Raw genomic sequence first — 5,922 nt, 5'->3', positions numbered from 1 at the left:
TTATTGTGTAAAAGTGTAGTCATACTAACACCCCTGCTTTTACAAATCTTATCAAACAGAAGAACAAATTTCTTTTTTACAAAGATTTTATTTATTTATTTGAGAGAGAGCATGAGCGAGGGAGCATGAGCGGGGGGAGGGGAAAAGGGAGAGGGAGAAGCATACTCCCCACTGAGCAGGGAGCTCCAAGACTATGGACGCTGGGCTCCATCACAAGACCCTGAGATTACGACCTGAGCCAAAGGCAGATGCTTAATTGCCAGAGCGACCCAAGTGCCCCTGTTATTCTAATTTCAGAGATTGATTATATACTCTAGGTTATTTTTTTGATATTCTTCTAATAAAAGGAAAGACTAGATCTGACATGAACAGTGTATAAATGAGTATAAGAAAATGTGTTTTCTATATTAAATCTTGGCTCAGTATTGTAGGATAAAAAAAAAATGCCTTAGCTCCAAAGACAGGAAATTGTAATATATGTAACATTTTATCATATCTCTATGAAACATTTTGCCTCCATTCATAATATCTCACACTAGCTTGCAGTGAAACAAATCCTCTGTGTCTGTGTTCTAGGAAATTATAAGTCCTTAAATATTATAAAAGAAGACAACTGTAGTACTCTCAGAGACTGACAAACAGAGAGCATTAAACACAATACTTTTCAAACAAACAAGAAAGGAAAAAGGATGATAATTAGAAACTTCAGATGAGTAAGAATGAGATTAGTAGGAAAAGCCTTACAATCACTCTTCTATTTTGTGTATTTTTTTTTAACAGGCTCGAGTCTTAGGAGAGTCTAACTCACTAGACTTGTAAGTCTTGATTTATTGGATTTATGGAAGTTCAAATGTTTGCAAAGGTGTGTTTGTGACCTTTGTAAGTGTGTCTTTAAAGGTGTTTAAAGCTTTTAAAAAATCTGACAGGTTGTGTAATCAATGCCTAAACATTTAAGAAAAAAAATAACTTATTTGCTGTTTAAGCAGCATGCTTTAACGTTCTAGAAAAAAATTATTTTCACTTGATTGACAAATAATAAACTGCCTGTTAACTAAGGTATAACAGTAGGTATAAGAGTAGTTGTTCCCTGCTTGTGAAATTACACTGTGGGAAGGAAAATCCCACAAACTTTAAAGAACCTTGCCCTTACCAGCAGGGGGGCAGGCTAGGAGAGGGAAAATGGGATTGATGGGTTTCTCGTGGGAGAACGCATGCGAAAGAATATTGACAAGGTTTGCCTGATCTGTAGAACATTTGGGGACACATTTGCCATCAGTACACAGGAAACTGAAGAAATGGGGAAGAAGGCAGTAGGAAGATAAGGACAAATGGTAGTGTAAGAAAAAATGAATGCATTCATAGTACACTTGTTAACTCAGTAATGAATACTATTTAGTTGTAATCAAGTCAACACCTAGGACAAGTGAGATGGTGTGAGTGGCGTGAGAAGACCGAATCCTCAGCCTCTACATTAGGAAGGCAAGAGATAATGTCTAAAATTGTTAGGTCAAAAAGGGTAATATAGCCATGTTATTTGGAAATCTGGAGGCAGATACGAGGAGAAAGAGTGACTGCTTCTGGGGAGGTGGGAGGAGTGGGTAGGAACCCGTTCTTTTCAAGTATCTCCTCAAGCATTATCTGATTTTTCAGCTAATTGTGTGCACATTAATTTCATAAAAGGAAAAAACTAAAAAACCCTCAGAAAAAACATAAATAACATAAACATTACCTGTCTCTCAGAAACTCTTGATGGTCAGAATTTATTTCCTTCTAACCTATCTATAGATTATGCTCACACGTAACTTTATTTCTAATTTACACTTAATAGCCCATGCTCCCGTGGCAATATTGCCTTGTTCTACTAATATTTACATTAGTTTCCTATCATGGGTGTGATAGAATCTGACCTGTTCTCTGTTGTTGGGCATTTGTGGATTTTCTCTGTGCACACGACATAAAAGATGAGGTGGTCATCATTCCACATAATATTTAATCCATGTTTGTGTTTGATTCTCAGTGAAATTCCTTGAAATGTAATTTTTGATTTCACGGCAATTTCTTTTCTTATTTCTTATTCCACCCATCTGTCTTCTCCCCTCCCCTCCCCCCCCCCCTCCCCCTTTCTTTTAAAAGGATAACTTTAATGTGCTCTCCACCACTTCTTTCTTTTGGGGAGGCCATGGTGTAGCATAGGGATTAAAACAGCGAACTTCAGGGTCACACAGACCTGGTTTCCAATCCTCTGTTGCTTATAGTAGTGCAACCTCGGGCACCAGAAACTTAGAGAACTAAGGTTCAATGTTTTTCCCAGATATTTGCAGCACCCACCTCACACAGTTGTCCAGGTTAAATGAAGTCTTGCAAGAGAAGCTCTGGTATGGGATCTAGCACATAGTATAGACTAAAAAATATTTATTATTTTTTGAGGTTAACACTTTTTCATATAATGATTAGCCATTGCTTTTCTTTTAATTTCCTTTCTTAAACTGTTAATTTTTAAATGTGAGTATAGTTGACACACTCTGTTACGTTAGTTTCAATAGCCATTGCTTTTCTTTGTTGCAAATTTGCTAATGCCCTTTGCACATGTTTCTACTGCGGTCTGTTTTTTAAATCAACTTTTCTTTTGAGCTATTTAAGTGACATTTAAAGATTTTTTTCAAATATTTTCTTGTCATTCATCTTTTAATTTTATGGTACCTTTTTGACATATGGAAATCAAATATGTTTACATGTACTGAATTTTTGTGATTGTTTTCAGATGACTCATTGTGACTATGTTAGGATGCTCTGACTGGTAAAATGTTAATTTTGTGACTAGTTAGAAAAGATGTCAAAGCAGAGGACTACTGCTCCCCACAGAGCTCGCCTACTTCCCTCCCAGGATTCCTCTATTGCATTTACAGACTTTCGGACTAATTGGGCCTTTTAACTCACCTCTTGTTCTCATTCAGATTCCTTTGTACCTACTCTGCTTTTCCTAAAGTAAGGGCTTTTCTTTTTTTTTTTTAATTTAATTTTATTATGGTATGTTAATCACCATACATTACATCATTAGTTTTTGATGTAGTGTTCCATGACTCATTGTTTGCATATAACACCCAGTGCTCCATGCAGTACGTGCCCTCTTTAATACCCATCACCAGGCTAAGCCATCCCCCCACCCCCTCCCCTCTAGAACCCTCAGTTTGTTTTTCAGAGTCCATAGTCTCTCATGGTTCGTCTCCCCCTCCGATTCCCCCCCCTTCATTTTTCCCTTCCTACTATCTTCTCTCTCTCTCTTTTTTAAACATATATTGTATTATTTGTTTCAGAGGTACAGATCTGTGATTCAACAGTTTTACACAATTCACAGCGCTCACCATAGTACATACCCTCCCCAATGTCTATCACCCAGCCATCCCATCCCTCCCACCCCCCACCACTCCATCAACCCTCAGTTTGTTTCCTGAGATTAAGAATTCCTCATATCAGTGAGATCATATGATACATGTCTTTCTCTGATTGACTTATTTCGCTCAGCATAATACCCTTTAGTTCCTCCCACGTCGTTGCAAATGGCAAGGTTTCTTTTTTCTTTTGGTGCCTGCATAATATTCCATTGTATATATATATACCACATCTTCTTTATCCATTCATCTGTTGATGGACATCTTGTCTCTTTCCATAGTTTGGCTATTGTGGACATTGCTGCTATAAACATTGGGGTGCCCATACCCCTTCGGATCATTACATTTGCATCTTTGGGGTAAATACCCAGTAGTGCAGTTGCTGGGTCGTAGGGTAGCTCTAGTTCAGCTTTTTGAGGAACCTCCATACTGTTTTCCACAGTGGCTGCACCAGCTTGCATTCCCACCAACCGTGTAGGAGGGGAACCCTCCTTTCTCCACATCCCCGCCAACATCTGTCATTTCCTGACTTGTTAATTTTAGCCATTCTGACTGGTGTGAGGTGATACCTCACTGAGGTTTTGATTTGGATTTCCCTGATGCTGAGCGATGTTGAGCACTTTTTCATGTGTCTGTTGGCCATTTGGATGTCTTCTTTGGAAAAATGGCTGTTCCTGTCTTCTGCCCATTTCTTGATTGGATTATTTGTTCTTTGGGTGTTGAGTTTGATAAGTTCTTTTTTTAAAGATTTTATTTATTTATTCATAAGGGACTGAGAGAGAGAGAGAGAGAGAGAGAGGCAGAGGGAGAAGCAGCCTCCCCGCTGAGCAGGGATCCCGATTCAGGACTTGATCCCAGGACCCTGGGATCACGACCTGAGCCGAAGGCAGACACTTAACCATCTGAGCCACCCAGGCACCTGAGTTTGATAAGTTCTTTAGAGATTTTGGATACTAGCCCTTTATCTGATATGTCATTTGCAAATATCTTCTCCCATTCTGTCGGTTGCCTTTTGGTTTTGTTGACTATTTCCTTTGCTGTGCTAAAGCCTTTTATCTTGATGAAGTCCCAAGAGTTCATTTTTGCCCTTGCTTCCCTTGCCTTTGGCGATGTTTCTAGGAGGAAGTTGCTGCGGCTGAATGAAACTGGACCACTTCCTTACACCACACACAAAAATAAACTCAAAATGGATGAAAGACCGAAATGTGAGACAGGAATCCATCAAAATCCTAGAGGAGAACACAAGCAGCAACCTCTTCGACCTCAACCATAGCAACTTCTTCCTAGAAAGTAAGGGCTTTTGAGCAGCAGTGACAACACAGGGCACCTGTGTGAGGTTAATTAATTATCAGTTAGTTAATTAAGTTATATTAGTTAATTATTATTATTTTCTTTTTAAAAGAGACTAGTGTTCCAAATGCACCGACCTCTTCTGTGATGCTAAGTGGCTGATATTGGTAGCTCCCCTAGCAAGTATTTTTTTTTTAAATGCCCCGTTGACTGATTGCCTTCAGGTAAAGGTGCGTTTTTTATCTATGAATGTGAAATCAACTGCCTTTGAAGGATTGTAAAGTGATCATTTGAGAACATCCATTGGCATGTTTTTCCATCCTCGTATGATTTCATTACTAGAAAAAGATGTTAAAACTCTCACATATGGGCACTTAAAAAACTTGCAAATATAATTTTCTTAAACTTCACAAAAATCTTCCAAAAAGAAAAGATTTGGTGGATTTCTAACTGTTCAAACTGAAAGCACACATTGAGAAATCTGGGTTTGCAAAAGCCAATAATTTTCGAGAGGATAACTAGATTTTGAGTATTTAGATTTCAACCAGAAATCTTTGTACAGTTAGGATGTGAATGAAAATCAAGTGTCAGGGTTTAGTCAGTAGAACCAACGATGATGACTTTATTCTATTTTAATTATCCTATTTCTTGGGAAGCATTTCCTTGTGACAGCTATCAATCCAAGTTTAGAAATAAACCGCTTAAAAACAGGTCTTTAAATTACTGTACTTCAAAGCGTTAAATTAAGGTTAAAGCAAACATATTCCATCACGTTGATCTCATTAAGTTTTGAAATAATTGAGTGCAAAAAATGTGTATTTCTAATCCATTTTTTCTCATTCTTGGAAATTTTTATGTTTTTATAGCGTTTATCATATATTAGTATTTAGCATATTAGCACATCTAAATATGAATATTGATACCAGAGATCGCGCTAAACAATCGTCTGGATGGGTGTCCTACCAAAACAGCTCGGAAGCCACTGGCTTTAAGAGCCTTGAACCTCTGCTCTTGCTTTTAGTTAATTTCCAAAGTGACGTCCAATTTTGAAACCGCTCTTGCACACACACCCCAAACACGAACACTGCGCGCCCTAACCCAGGAAAACAAACCATGTCGCCTGCGGGGACATTCCGCCGACACCCTCAGAGGTCCGCGGCCCCAGCCTCCCCCACGAAGCCACGCGCCACGCGCACGCAGGCCGGGTCAGGAGGACTGCGGGGGAGGCTCGGGCTCCTCCCGC

This window comes from Callorhinus ursinus, unplaced genomic scaffold, assembly GCF_003265705.2.
Source record: "Callorhinus ursinus isolate GAN/ISIS: 27379988/994484 unplaced genomic scaffold, GSC_fseal_2.0 scaffold11, whole genome shotgun sequence".
Classification (NCBI taxonomy): domain Eukaryota; kingdom Metazoa; phylum Chordata; class Mammalia; order Carnivora; family Otariidae; genus Callorhinus; species Callorhinus ursinus.
Note: the sequence above shows the minus strand (reverse complement) of the source record.